Source organism: Oryctolagus cuniculus, chromosome 7, assembly GCF_051225735.1.
Source record: "Oryctolagus cuniculus isolate XC-2025 breed Fujian yellow rabbit chromosome 7, ASM5122573v1, whole genome shotgun sequence".
Classification (NCBI taxonomy): Eukaryota; Metazoa; Chordata; class Mammalia; order Lagomorpha; family Leporidae; genus Oryctolagus; species Oryctolagus cuniculus.
In genome coordinates, this window is record NC_142873.1 from 20398200 (window position 1) to 20413869 (window position 15670).

Genomic DNA, 15670 nt, shown 5'->3' on the forward strand with positions numbered 1-15670 from the left:
ACTAGGAGCCAGTTCCTCCATGCAACGTCGTGCACCACACTGCTCTCCATTAAAACCTTTCCTACAGAAAAGCATTCTGGAAATGCATCCAAAGGATCCCCCATCATCATCAAGGCAGAGTAGCTTTCTAAGGGTCAACTAGCAACAGAATATATACGTCTAGAATATACATATTCCAAAACTACTAAAGCATTTACACTGTTGATCTATTAGCAAAGGTGTCAGAAATAGATAATTGTACAAAATACAATATATGTACATATGTGTCTGTGTGTCTCTGAGTGACCATGGGTTCCCCTGAATAATGTTTACTTTTTTTCCTTTTTCAGGATATTTTTCAAGTATAACCACTATATGAAGAACTGTATGTATTTAATATACACGGTTGGATGAGTTCAGGCATATGCAAATATCCATGATAGCACTACCACAATTAAGGAAATAGACAAATATAAAACTTCCAAAGTTTCTCATTTGTGTGTAGTGAGAACACAGCATGCAGTCTACTCTCTTAAAATCTGAAGTGTGCAGTATTGCATGTTAACTACATCTCAGGGTTGTACAGCAGATTTCTAAAACTTAATCATTTGCCATAACTGAAACTTGAAACTTTCCAGGAAGAATTTTATATACGTCTGTATAGAGTCCCACATAGTAGATTACAAATATGTAACTATTGAGTATTAGACTAATAATCATTAGCAATATATTTCTATGTATCTGCTATTCATTAAACACACTGATCTCTTAGTTTATGTGTGTATTTACAAAACAAATGTGTTCCTATACCTGACACACACTCAGCTTCTAGAAAAATATATAGGGAGGAATGAATCCCTTCAGTACTGAATTTACAGTCATAGACATATAAAGAGAACAGCATCAATTTGTGAAGGCAGCAGTTTAAATTTAAATATAGTCTATCCTGACAGACTCAGAAATCACTGGAATTTTACATGAAGTTCAAAGCTTCGTGTCTCATCAAGAGCTCAAAAGAGTCCTAATAAAATTTGAACTTACACAATGCAAGAATATTGCGCAAATCCCTTTAAATTAGTCATGGAGTGCTGTTTTTAAAAATTGAATTTGTTATTGAGGAAAAAATTGCCTACAATTTTCAGCTTTAATTGCCATCGTTGGAAGATGGGACAACTTATGACCTGTTTGCCTTTGAAATCTCATAGCTGTGTTGTCTTGGTTTTCCTAATCACCAGCCCTCATAATGAACAACTCAAGTCAGCAGATGCCACACAACATGGCAGGTAACTGGATTCCTTTCAGATACTTAGAGCCAATTCCCTCATTGTCCTTGGAAAAGTCTGCTTTACCTGCAATGTGGCCCAGTTTTCTCTGCCATATATGACCACTGATTACTAATGGTCTAGGAATAGCATTCCCTAGAAAATTTAGCTGGAACCAAACACAGGACACTTGGATTTTTCAGAAGACTTGAAATACCAAGAGGTGGTCTATATTGTCAACAACTTTTAATTTCTTTTAGTTTGTTTTTTTCTGATTTAATAGCTCAATGAAAAGGCTTAGTGTTTTGTAAGTTTGGAGAGAGGGAACAAGAAAAGATGGCCACCATTCAGAACATGTGTGAATATGGCCCAGAGACGGAGAGAGAATACAAAAAAGAGGCAGGGGCAGCTGCAGTCTGTCCTGTCTCCTATCCCTATGAGGCCTTTATTCATGGAGCTGCTCGTTTATTGGAGAGAGATGGTTCTGGCTCAGGAAAGACTTTGTAATTCGGAAAAGCCAGATTCCAGAAGACCTCCCTTATCTTCGCCCAGATTCAAAAGGATTACAGAATCCTTGCAAGCCACATATGTGTGACACATTACATGTATTCTGTCTTAACACATCAATATACATTGTAAAGGTTTTAAAAAATAAATGCCTCTTATATATGGAAAAACAAGGAAGGAAGGAAACAAATTTGATTTGTTTCTCCTCAGAGCCAAAGATGAAAACGTTAGGTTCATGCACTAAAGCCCTGACCCACAGCACCTTAGAAGGTGATTACATTTAGTGATAGTGTCTTAGATATTAAGTTAATAAGGTTATACAAGTGGGTCCCTGTCCGATGTGCCTGGTATCATTCAAAGAGGAGATCACGACACAGACATGCATGGAGGGCTGAGTGTGTGAGACACAAGGAGAAGAATCTGCAGGCCAATGAGAGAGGCCTCAGGAGGAACCGACCTTGCTCAGACCTTCATCTTAGACTTCTAGGCTCCAGAACATTGAGAAATAAATTGTTCTTAATTTTGGTACCAAGTCTGTGGTACTTGGTTACAAGGAGCTTAGGAGACTCATAGAAATTATCTGAGGACTCTGGACATTCCCATTAATTAAGCTTTTGCCATCCCCTACCAGTGCAATTACATCATTGTCACCAATTTATCTCCAACTACAGCTCAGTTCTGAATATAGGATAACAAGAATAAGATTCCATTTGTAATTATACACTGATAAATGGATCTGAGCACTACTCATGTCCAAAGTACGGATCTTCAAGTTTCTTTGTGTTGAAAAAATATACATCTTACCTAGATATGTCAGAGAGTGGTGGGTGTGATAGGAAGAGAAAGGCGTGATTAAAGATAGCGAGAGGGGCTGGCGCCGAGGCTCACTAGGCTAATCCTCCGCCTGCGGTGCCAACACTCCAGGTTCTAGTCCCAGTTGGGGCACCGGATTCTGTCCCGGTTGCTCCTCTTCCAGTCCAGCTCTCTGCTGTGGCCTGGGAGGGCAGTGGAGGACGGCCCAAGTGCTTGGGCCCTGCACCCGCATGGGAGACCAGGAGAAGCACCTGGCTCCTGGCTTCGGATCGGCGCAGTGCACCAGCCATGGCGGCCATTTGGGGGGTGAACCAGTGGAAAAACAAAGACCTTTCTCTCTGTCTCTCTCTTTCTCTCACTGTCTAACTCTGCCTGTCTGAAAAAAAAAAAAAAAGATAGTAAGAGGATATATGTATGTTGCTGTGGCACAGCCCTCCACCTGCCTGGCTTTGTCCCATGTTGCATTTCTTTTTTTTCTTTTTGACGGCGGACTCTGGAGCCTCTGCCCAGCTAAGGATGGCATCAGCAGTCGGAACACTGTGCGAGTGAGTGCTTCCAAACTGGTGGCATTCAACCCACCTGGGCTGCATATCCATCCCTTCTGGTCAAATCCAACAGAGAGGTTATTTGGATACTTCAGGATATAGTGGGATTTTTCCAAGGAGGGAGGAGAATTGCATGTAATTATTCTGAACTCTCACAACCTGTTCTAGTATCTATCACAAAATGGAATTGCATGAGTAGTCCAACCTCCCCACAACTCTGTTGCTAGGTCTTTTTGTGATTTTGACAATTGGCATACATTGTCAATAATCCAGCTTACACCTACATAAATTGATGATAAATAAAACATATGTCACACTGAACTGAATGAAACATTGCATGTTAGTTTGGGATCTCTGAGAAAATGTTGGTCAGATAAATTAAGTGCCCAGAGATTTCTGTAGTGGAAAATTCTTGTATGAGTAACCCAGGGAATGTCATCAGACCTCAATGCAAGAGTGACTGCAACTGAAGCAGAAAGGAAGGGTGAGTGAAAGCATTGTAGATCGCAGTGTGAGGTGGTCAGGAGTCCCTGAGCCAAAGCCATCCACTGGAGGAGTCTCATGTTTCCCAGGCATGAGCCAGCCTCAGTGAATGTGCCCCAGTCCATCTGCAGCAGAGAGTGGGCTCCGGTGATTGGAGCGGTCTTTGCAAAATGCTGGTTTTCAGAGCAAGCAGCTCAATTCAGTTGGAGGTCTGTTAGGTGCATTCCCATGGCCACCATAATACACTCATTGAAATAAATGAACCAAACTATTTCTCCAAGAAGGTCTGAGGAACAATCCCTCCACGTTTCCCATGAGCTTTTCTCCCTGGGAAACTCCAAGACGATTAGTAGGAGGCATCATGGTGCACTCACCCTGTGGTCCATCACCACCCATTCACTTGACTGTTCTCGTGCTCAGATATCGCTTCAGCAGATTTGGGTGCTTTTTTCCTGGTCTTTGTAATCCGAACTCTCACTATTGAGGGTCCTAAACACTCAATAATCATATTTCTCTGAGTTAAGGATTGCATCACATGCCTATTCTTTGTTACAATGGGACAAAGATATATCAAGAGGTGTCAAAGTGGTTTGTCTGGGTTCCTCCTGCATTCCTCCAACCTGCATTTTGCAGACACTGTCCTACTTCCTCCGGCTGATCAGTCAGTTATTGTCAGTATGGGACTTCTTGCTTGTCGATCGCTAGACACAAGGAGTCCAAAATGCCCTGAAGACAGATATTTCTTCTAGTTCAATGGGACCCTTGCTGTGGCCCCTGGTAAGTGTATGCTCTATTTGGGTACCAGGGTCCACCCCACAAAGTCCAGACATAGAAAAATAATAAGCACCTAGTCTCCTAGAGGATTGACCCTGCCATTCACTGTGGTGGTGGTGGTGGTTTTTTATCTTCTGGCTGGCAAGCAATATTTCCCAGACACTGTTACTTCAAGGCCCCATCACCCATAAATGTCAGTGAGTCGAACTCTGTGACTGCTTCTCCTTCACCCATTCCTATCCTGCAAAGGACAGCTACCAACACATTCCTTGGTGAACCTGGTAATCACCTCCTCACCCCATTCCTAATGGGTTTGGGTGATATCGAGTCATCTGAGCCTTTTCTTGGAACAGCATCCCCAAGAGCACATTCTAGCCTTGTATGTTCATTCATTCATCATAACCATGTCCCTTAATTACTCTATTCCTTCCTCTACCTTTGCCTTGACAGCTGTATTGTTTCTATTTCCCCGAGACTTGTCCATCATCTTTCCCTAGACTTCTTTTTTTTTTTTTTTTTGACAGGCAGAGTGGACAGTGAGAGAGAGAGAGACAAAGAGGAAGGTCTTCCTTTTGCTGTTGGTTCACCCTCCAATGGCCACCACGGCCGGCGCGCTGTGGCCGGCGCATCGTGCTGATCCGAAGCCAGGAGCCAGGTGCTTTTCCTGATCTCCCATGTGGGTGCAGGGCCCAAGGACTTGGGCCATCCTCCACTGCACTCCCGGGCCATAGCAGAGAGCTGGCCTGGAAGAGGGGCAACCGGGACAGAATCCGGCGCCCCGACTGGGACTAGAACCCTGGGTGCTGGCACCACAAGGCAGAGGATTAGCCTGTTGAGCCACAGTGCCGGCCCCCTAGACTTCTAATAGTCATCCCAACATCAAGTTTGCCCTATCCTCTGGAGTCCTTGCTGGGTGTTTAAGTCCTGTGTCCTCATAAGCTTCCCTCCAATCAATCAATTCTTATTTATGCCATTATACATTCTGATACTTTTGATGACATATCATCAAATCCAACTCCAAGGGTATGTCCATGCTTTCTGCCAGCATGTGCCTACTAAATTTTGCAGTTCCATAAATACATCATCTCATTTTCTCTCATCAGGCACAATACATGTCCATCCAGGTTATGCTGGAATTCAACCCATCTACACTGCTTTGGCAGCCTGGAGAGGAGACAGGGTAGCCACCAAATGAGCAGGCTTAATCATGGGAGGGCTGGCTTTTCCTAGGGATATATTAGCTATCTCTGTAAGACTTGCAGAACCATGGGAAGTTACAGAGTCAATACCACCAGTGTCCATCTAGGTAACCCTCCTCATTTTTCTAGATTCCAAATTTTCTCCACCAGCATTCTGTCCTTGCATAATAGATCTTATCTGGCTGTTCATTCACATAACCTATGAGTCTTACAATAAATGATTACAATCTTCAGCTGGCTGTTCATCTGTGCCTGTGCTTCCTTTCCTTGTAAATGACCACAAGGACAGCCTTTCTTTAGCCCGAGCCATTAAATTCTTGTTAACATCCATCAGTCTATCATTATCATTCTGTAGCAAGCCAATACAACTTATCAGTAACCAGCTAACTCCTCTTACAGGAACTATTCATCTGCCCCTTACTCCATAATTTTCAAATGCTTGCAGCATTTCATTTTCATAGAATTTCTTTCCATCATTTTCTCAGGTTACCATTAAGGACCTGTTTAGAAGTTACTTTGAAACCTTTTGCCAGAGACACTCCGCATCACATCCACAAACCACGGTAGCATTTTCCTTACCTGTCTGGAAGAAGGGGTGGGCCATCCCAAGTCCTATATTACGTTTCCAGACCATTCCTGGTACCACTTGCACAGATATGGATCCTCCAAGCAGATGTAAGGATGTGACTAAACGTTCAAATATTGTATTAGAAGAAACACCTATGATAGAAGACGGAGGGATTCATGAGTCTGGGAGAGGCGTCACCTTCAATGTAAATCTGACTTCAAGGGAAAAGGGGAAGAAAAGGTGGGTGGAAGCATCCTACACCACTGTGCATTTAATGGAAATTTTGTCAGAATATCAAGGAATCCTCAGTAGATTCCGCCATCAGAGGCTCCCTGTGTCTCCTGAGAATTGGCTGCCTCGGTCAGTAAGTGGAAGTAGCGTCTGTAACTCACGGCTTTGGTGATGGACGAAGGAATGCAGCAAGTGGGGCCTTGAGTTTGTAAATGGACAGCCATCAGCCATGTTCCCGTGTCTTCCCAGATTAAATGTGGGATGCTCTTAAACATTAAAGCATTCAGTATATATTCATATTCAAAGTAAGAAATACTCAAATGATGCTCTCATGTCCATAATTAGAAAGCAATGATTTAAGAGTGTCATTTTCTCATTGATATTTTCCTAATAAAGTATTTAAATTATGTAGCTATTTCTTATATTTTTCACTTTGAGTTCACTATAGGTATTTTTATTTTGAAGGGAAAAGGCAGCTTATACATTCTTATTGAACTAATTTTGCCTTTCTGCTAAAAATTGTTTACCAATTATCTAAATTAATAATTTCCTAAAAGGAAATTAATCCTAGCTCCAAATAAGCCAGTCCCAAAAAGACAGATACCATGTTTCCCCTGATCCAGGGCAACTAATAGAGTACCTGAAATGTAATGTATTGGAGTGAAATAGACATTTTGAGATTTGATGATTATTTATAACCCTTGTCTCCTCCATTGAGGAACAGTATTTTTGTTTATTGGTTTTTTTTCTTTTCTCTTCATACTATTTGTTGAACTCTTTTACTTAGTATAGGTTTAATTATACAATCATTAAGCTTGCTAAAAATAGATCATTGTAAAATTTAAGAGTGGGAATCCAAGAAAGAGGGGAGGAAGTGTTGGAGCATGGGCAGAAGGGAGGGTGGGGGGAAAGCGCAGCTATGGTTCTAAAACTGTATATATGAAATATTTCAAACTTGTATAATTCAAATAAAATTTTAAAAACTGTATTTTCAAAAACACAGCAAGAAGATTGCCATTATTCTCTATTTTTCAAATATTATTACCATCTGCTTAAGAGAAAACAGCTGGATTCTCACATTTGCTCCTGCATTCAATCTCTTGCAAATGTCTTGCTTTCATTAAGGAATATAAAGAAAACCTGGCTTCACAGAGATAGGAAATGAAATTAAAGAGGGTGCACTATTTTAATAAACTTTTAAGGAGATTGTGAATATTCTTCTTTGATTTCATGCCAACAATGGATAAGTGATAATTCCTTAGAGATTACTTGCAATGTGGAATAAAACTGTATTAATGAATTTTCCACTACTTAATCACGAGAGAATGACAATTTAAAAATACCTAATACTATGATGACACAGTATTTTCATGAAAATAATGTTGACTCTGTAGACCTCTAACAAATCAAGGGTATAAAGGGACAGTTGCCTTCACCAAGACCAATAATATCAACTTTTAAAACTTGAGAAGATCAAGAATGAACAGAAAGACAATGACTTTCCTGTTTCATTAGAAAATGGGAATAAAGACACCCCTCAGGGCATGAAGATCTATATTCAAGGATGTGTGTCCAGTCTTCCCATGCCCATATCTTCCACACCCTTCCAATACCACTGTCTTTTAATTCCTTAGGATCATCCATTCCTTCATAATGCTTCTTTGCCAAGGCTGGTGTCTCTTTCTAGAATATTCTTTGCCAGCACTCAAGTGTCTACCAATACACACAGGCACACCTGTGAGCATGTTCATGCAAACACAAACCTGCTCCCTCAGGTTGCAGCGCATTAGTTATTTCCTCTGGAAGATGTTCTCTGGATTTTCTGCCAATGCTAAATCCCATTTTAAATATGTATTTCTAGCTAATTAGTTTATTTTAAAATTATCTTTCTGTATGATCTCACAGAACTTAACACAATTTGGCTTTGTCATTATTGTGTGAGTAGGCTATATCCTCCATGACAGCAAATGCAGTCTTGATTTTTCTTACTGTTGTAGTCACATTTCTTAGCGAAGTTTCAGAAAATGAAAGTATGTGAATGAGTCATAATATTGATAAAATTTTAAATTCATATTACCAAAGAGAGGGAAAAATATGATTTTTGTTTAAATCCTCAACTCAGAGTTCCTCACTGCTTCCGGATACTCCTTAAAAAAGATTGATTGAAACAAAACAAAGAAACGAGAACTCCCTGCAAAACACATTGATATTAAAACGTGCTTTTTTTTGAAAAAAATCAATGTTGTTTCTGGATCTTCAGAATTGACAGTATAATTTAAATTACTTCCTTTGTTTCCATGAGAGTAAATGTAATTTCCTTTCCATGATCCTGAATAGAAACAGATATAGAATGTGCTTGTCTAATGAAAGTGTTATAATATAAATCTCCCCCCAAAGGAATTCCAGATATGCATGTGGGTGCATGTGTGAGTTTGTGTGTGCACACACACACAGAGCAATTTCTCTCTCCTTCCTTGAAAAGACAGATTTGTCTGTTTTACGCTACATTAACTCCTCACTTTATTCCATCAATTGCTAAGAATATAGTAAAAAAGGCAAAATATCCAACCCATGTCAGTCCGCATTTCATCTTGCCCTTTGTCCTGAAACTTCATCACTTCTATTTTAGATAGCACAAGCATATCAGGAAACATTCTCAAAGGATGATGGCTGGAATGAATGTGGATAGTTACTCTGATCTTCAGCTTGGATCCTCAGTTTCCACAGCTGTCTGAGATGGGGTAATAATCCTTGGCTTCCATCCTTGTCAGGCTGCAGGGGCATAAGGCCACCTCTTGGAGGGCAGCTATGCAGGGGAGGCTGCCTGTGGAAACCTAGTCCATGGAGGGCAGGGGCACGACACTGTGGAACATGTCCTCAACCAAGAGAAACAAATGGGAGCTTGCTTTCCATTTGGATGTCTTTTATGAGAAACTGATATGTTGAATTTGAACAACTGCCCAGCATGCTGTGCATAAAGGACGGTAAATACCCAGTAATTACTATTGTATGGTTTTGTTTATTAGTTCATACCCAGATCTGAAATTTGCTTCACATTTCTTCTCAAATAATCATATGCTATACTCTGCTACAGTACATAGAAGTCTTACTACGGAAGGCAGGGTTTTAGAAGCATGGTGGAGGCCGGCGCCGCGGCTCACTAGGCTAATCCTCCGCCTAGCGGCGCCGGCACACCGGGTTCTAGTCCCGGTCGGGGCGCCGGATTCTGTCCCGGTTGCCCCTCTTCCAGGCCAGCCCTCTGCTGTGGCCAGGGAGTGCAGTGGAGGATGGCCCAGGTGCTTGGGCCCTGCACCCCATGGGAGACCAGGAAAAGCACCTGGCTCCTGGCTCCTGCCATCGGATCAGCGCGCTGCGCTGGCCGCAGCGCGCCGGCCGCGGCGGCCATTGGAGGGTGAACCAACGGCAAAGGAAGACCTTTCTCTCTGTCTCTCTCTCTCACTGTCCACTCTGCCTGTCAAAATAAAAAAAAAAAAAAAAAAAAAAAAAAAAAAAAGAAGCATGGTGGAGTGGGTGTTGTGGTGCAATGCCTTAAGATGCCACTTGCAAGGGCCGGCGCTGTGGTGCAGCAGGTAAAGTTGCTGCCTGCAGTGCCGGCATCCATGTGTGCGCCAGTTTGAGACCCAGCTGTTCCATTTCCCATTCAGCTCTCTGCTATGGCCTGGGAAGGCAGTGGAAGATGGTCCAAGTCCTTGGGCTCCTGCACACATGTGGAAGACTTGGAAGAAGCTCCTGGCTCTTGGCTTTGGATCAGCGCAACTCCAGCTGTTGCAGCCAATTGGAGAGTGAACCAGTGATGGAAGACCATCCTCTCTCTCTCTCTCTCTCTCTCTCTCTCTCTTTCTCCTTGCCTCTGCTTCTCTCTCTATGTAATGCTGATTTTCAAATAAATAAATAAATAAACCTTTAAAAAATATGCCACTTGCAGCACCAACATCCCATGTTTGAGTGCCTGAAATTGAGGCCTACCTCAGCTTCTTACACAGGTTCCTGCTAACGCACCTGTGAGGAAGCAGATGCTAGCTCAAGTACTTGGGTTCCTGCCTTCCACATGAGAGACTTGAATGGAGCTCTGGGCTCCCAACTTCAGGCTGACCTTGCCCCATCTGTTAATAGGCATTTGTGGAGGGAAGTAGCAATAGGATCTCTCTCTCTCTCTCTCCCTCCTCTCACTCTCCTTCTCTCTCTCTCTCTCTCTCTCTCTCTCTCTCTCACACACACACACACACACAAATAAATAGTTGAAATCTAAATTAAATCAATCAAAGTGTGGTGCATAGGCCAACAACATCAACTGAACTCTTGTTAGACGTGCATCAGACATGCATCAGAAACTCTGGGAGTGGAGCAAGGAAATCTGTGCTTGAACAATATTTCCAGATTATTTTGATGCAAATATTTGATAGACACAAACTTAAATCCTGAAACTACCGGGTCAAAATAAAAACAAATAACACATCAAAAGAAAGCAGCACCCACCGCGAAGATAAACATGCAACTCATGTTCACCCTTTGCCTTTTCAGTAGTCCTATTGGTTTAGCAGATTAAGACTAGAAAATACAGACAATGCTGGAACACAGGTCCATGAGTTCTGATAGGGGTGGGGAGTGGCATATGGAGGTTTCTGAGTAAGAACTCATTCAAGTTTCCCCCCTTCCAGAACTGGAGGTGGATTTGTAACACACCTCCAGTTGCCCCTTCTCTTCCTTCTTCTGGGTATTCTTGGGCACATAGCTCAGACAACTCCTGTTTCATCTATTCTTCTCACCCCCACTTCGACAGTCTCTAGAGGGGAGATGGTGGGTCTAGAGCAACACTAAAATACCTTTTCAGACAGTACCTGGAAACATCTAATTCTAAGTCCAAGGAGCTGACAGGCACTGGACATCAGGCATTGGGGTACACTATAGTAGGTATTTATGGGCCAATGATTAACTGTGGGCAGAGTGAGGACCACCAAGATCCAAGTCCACATGACATTAAATTGGATATTTCTGTTTTCTGTTCATCTGTGAAAAACTCAGGCCTGATCTTAAAAATTCTGACCAATCGCTCTTTAAAGGTACGACATGCTAAGAAGCCATTGAAAGTACAGATATGTCTCCAGGTCATTTACCTGTTGAAGCAGAAAACGCTGTGTGAGGACACAGGTTTAACACTTACAAGCTGGAGCTGATTCGTGGGACTTGAGAGACGGACTCAGGCTCTGAGATTATATTTTGGATTGAGGAAGCTCAGGGAGTCGGGCTGGGATTCCTTAGGGACGAAAGCAGTGCAGAAATCCCGCCATGTGGGAGAAAGGCGGTGGTTACCGTGTGTAGGTGTTTCCAGGATCCACCAAAAATAGTACGAGAAAAAAGAAAACAAACAAACAAAAAACCTTCAAAAGTGGCAACATTAATTCAATGTCCTATTTCGTGGTGGGACTGAAGCTCCTAGGGGCCTCGCCTTCACTTAGCCACAGATGCCAAGCATTTGAGCTGAGCCAGACCCTCAGGTGGAGGAGGGTTCAGCGCTCACAATTCAACTCAGCTGGAAAAGCGAAGCCAAACTAGCCGATCCGTAGCTCTACAATTACTTGGACCTGAATCTGCCATGACTGAGCCATACAACTTGCCTGCACAGCCTCGGCATCGGAGTATCTTGATTCCACACTGGACTTCAGAGGTAGGCTGATTGTGCCAAAATAAGCATCAAGTTGGCAAGTACAACTTTAAAGTTTATCGTCATATAAAAGAGCAGATACAGATTGCTGTCTGGGAGACTGGGGAACCTCAGATAGGCTGTTCCAGGCCGGCTTATATGGTGGAGATGGGGCAGCTGCTCAACTTTGCCAGTAATTGATTGGTTATCATAATGGGTATTTCCAGATAGCAATGAACTGGTTTATAGTAATTAGCATTTTTACCATTTTGGGAAAGGTGATGTAAATTTGACTTTTCTAAAGATTTCTTTATTTATTTGAAAGCCAGAGAGAGAAGGAGAGGCAGAGAGAGAGAGGTCTTTCATCCACTGGTTCACTCCCCAGTTAGCCACAACAACAGGAACTGCACTGATCCATAGCCAGGAGCCAGGAGCTTCTTCCGGGTCTCCCACATGGGTGCAGGGGACCAAGGACTTGGGCCATCTTCTACTGCTTTCCCAGGCCAAAGCAGAGAGCTGGATGGGAAGTGGAGCAGCCAGGACTGGAACTGGCACCCATATGGGATGCTGGCACTGTGGGTGGCGGCTTTACCCACTATGCACTATGCACCAGCCCTGAAAGTTTGACTTTTGATTATCAGAACAAACATTTTCAAGAAATAGCCCAAGTTAATTTCCTTTATGTTTATAATCCAACTAAGACTAAGTTTTCCTAGGTGGCTTACCTGGCCTTACCCGTCAGGGAATTTTCAGGCTTGTTTCCATCTATGCTACTTGAATGATTTCCCCTTTGGGGTCATTGTTTCAGCAAGCTGGAATTTACAGAGACCAGGTCTCCTCAAAACAAAACGGCATGGCTTTCTCAGAAAGGCCAGGAAAAGCAAACGAGGAGTCTAATGAAAACACCCATGAACTTGACTGGAAACTCCCATCACTGGGATAATTTCATTACTCTGAGGAAGATTTGATGTGTAGTAGTGGCATTTAATGTTGGTATCTACCAAAACAATACAAATTCACCCATTTGTTTCAAATTTATATTTCCCTTGTTGATTTTTTCAGCTTTATTTATTTATTTTCTGTTGTGCTTTTGTTTTTTTTCTCAATTCTTTTGTTAATATGATATTAATGCAAAGAGAAAGAGTCAATGTATTTCAAAGATAAAATTCTAAGAATATAAAAATTTCCCTCTCCCCACCCTCACATCAACCATCTCTTCCTCCCTCCCCTTGTTGCTTTCTTGTCTTAATTTCTGAGATACATACTTTAATTTACATTACAGTCAAAGGCCTAATGTTCCACTAAAGAGCTCAAGAACTGAAAGACCATAATTCTGCAGGAATATAGGTAAAGTCTATAAATAATAATCAAATGAATAGGTGTACATTTCAATCATACAGAAAATGTTAAAATAATCAGAGACCAATAAAGCTATAGAAATATATCTATATTAACTACCACAAGTAAGAAAAAATATGTGATATTTTTCATTTTGGGTCTGGCCTATTTCATTTAATGTAGTGATCTCCAGTTGCATCCATTTTTGTTGCAAATGTCAGGATTTTATTCTTTTTATGACTGAGTAATACTCCACCACATTTTTTTTTATCCAGTCACCAGCTGTTGGACATGATTGGTTCCATGTCTTAGCTATTATAAATTGAGCTGCTATAAATATGGGAATAACTCTTTCAAATCCTGCTTTTATTTCCTTTGGATATATTCCCAGCAGTGGGATGGCTGGATCATGATTTAAAGGAACTATTGGAAGCATCTTCCTAGGCAAATCCTCAGAGATCTGTCAAGGTTGACAGTTTTCACTAGAATCCAGAAGTTGAAGGTTTCTTCTTACAGGGCAACCAGGAAGTTTAATAGCCTGAGATTTCAAAGAGAACAGTCTTTTTGCCCATATTTCTTTTGCTTATGGCAACAACAAGCATCTCTCTCAGTAGGAGATATGAGGGTTTTTTTTAAGATTTATTTTATTTATTTGAAAGGCAGAGTGACAGTGAAAGAGAAGGAGAGAGAGAATCAGTTTGTCAATATGTGCCAGAGCTCACAAGAAGAGTTTTGAGAAATACTTTTGGATAGTTAAGAATAAGTAACTCTTCTTATGCTAAAAAAAAAAAAGATTCTCAAATATAAATTATTTGATGCAGCTTCCAAATGTGAATATACAACTTGAGAATGTCTTGAACAATCAGAAAATTTGCCATATTTTTACAGTGATGTATCTAAAAAGATATTCCATGGTTTAGAGTGTTTCCCATTAATTAAGCAATAAACTGTTCTCTTAAGTCTTGTGGAAAAACAAAAAAAAAAAGAAGGAGGAGGGGGAGGGAAAGAAGGGGGAGTGAGAGGGGGAGGGGGAGGAGGAGGAAGTGATCTTCCATCTGCTGGTTCACTCCCCAAATGACCACAATGGTAGGGGCTGGGCCATCCCATATGGGCTCTTGTTTGAGTCCTCGCTGCTCCACTTCCGATCCAGCTCTCTGCTACGGATTGGGAAAGCAGTAGAAGATGTCCTAAGTCCTTTGTGGGAGACCTGGAGAAAGCTCCTGACTCCTGGCTTTGGATCCACACAGTTCTGGCCATTGCAGCCAACTGGGGAGTGAACCAGTGGATGGAAGACCGACTTCCTTCTCTCTCTCAATCTCTCTCTCTGCCTCTGCCTCTCTTTAATTCTTCCTTTCAATTAAATAAAATAAATCTTTAAAAAATATAGAGGGAACTGGATTAGAAGAGACATAGCCAGAATTTGAGCCAGTGTTCCAATATGGGATCCAGCACTGCAGATGGCACTGTGACCTGCTGAGCAGCAGCACTGGCCCCAAAGGAGTCTATCTTTAAAACTGAATTCAAGGCCAGCGCCGCGGCTCACTAGGCTAATCCTCCGCCTTGCGGCGCCGGCACACCGGGTTCTAGTCCCGGTCGGGGCGCCGGATTCTGTCCCGGTTGCTCCTCTTCCAGGCCAGCTCTCTGCTGTGGCCCGGGAAGGCAGTGGAGGATGGCCCGAGTACTTGGACCCTGCACCCCATGGGAGACCAGGATAAGTACCTGGCTCCTGCCATCGGATCAGCGCGGTGTGCTGGCCGTGGTGGCCATTTGCGGGGTGAACCAACGGCAAAGGAAGACCTTTCTCTCTGTCTCTCTCTGTCACTGTCCACTCTGCCTGTCAAAAAAAAAAAAAAAAAAAAAAAAAAAAAAAAAAAAAAAAAAAAAAACAACAACACCTGAATTCAAGTTCCAGCAATTGTAAGTACAGAGCCATGAGGTTTTTGTTGTTCTGCTTGGTAGCCTTTTTCTTCCTCTCAGAAGAGAGGCAGAGTTAGACAGTGAGAGAGAGAGAGCGAGAGAGAGAAAGGTCTTCCTTTTCCGTTGGTTCACCCCCCAAATGGCCACTATGGCCAGCGTGCTGCACCGATCTGAAGCCAGGAGCCGGGTGCTTCCTCCTGGTCTCAATGCGGGTACAGGGCCCAAGGACCTGGGCCATCCTCCACTGCTTTCCTGGGCCACAGCAGAGAGCTGGACTGGGAGAGGAGCAACCAGGACAGAATCCAGCGCCCCAACCTGGACTAGAACCCGGTGTGCCGGCGCCGCAGGCGGAGGATTAGCCTAGTGAGCCACAGCGCCGGCCATTCCTCTCA

General features: G+C 42.6%; 2 long non-coding RNA genes across 9 annotated transcripts in view; one reads left to right on the forward strand and one right to left on the reverse strand.

Moving 5' to 3' along the window:
• Positions 1-11634, reverse strand: part of LOC149125352 (uncharacterized) — a 59128-nt gene extending 47494 nt beyond the window's left edge. For all 8 annotated transcript variants that reach the window (XR_016237009.1, XR_016237011.1, XR_016237004.1 and 5 more), the window contains exons 1-2: positions 11497-11634; positions 6142-6282 (exon numbers count right to left, since the gene is read on the reverse strand). This is a non-coding gene — a long non-coding RNA (uncharacterized LOC149125352). The remainder of the gene's footprint in view (positions 1-6141; positions 6283-11496) is intronic.
• Positions 11635-11909: 275 nt separating this feature from the next.
• LOC149125353 (uncharacterized) overlaps positions 11910-15670 on the forward strand; it is a 72754-nt gene continuing 68993 nt past the window's right edge. The window contains exon 1 of the long non-coding RNA XR_016237012.1: positions 11910-12047. This is a non-coding gene — a long non-coding RNA (uncharacterized LOC149125353). The remainder of the gene's footprint in view (positions 12048-15670) is intronic.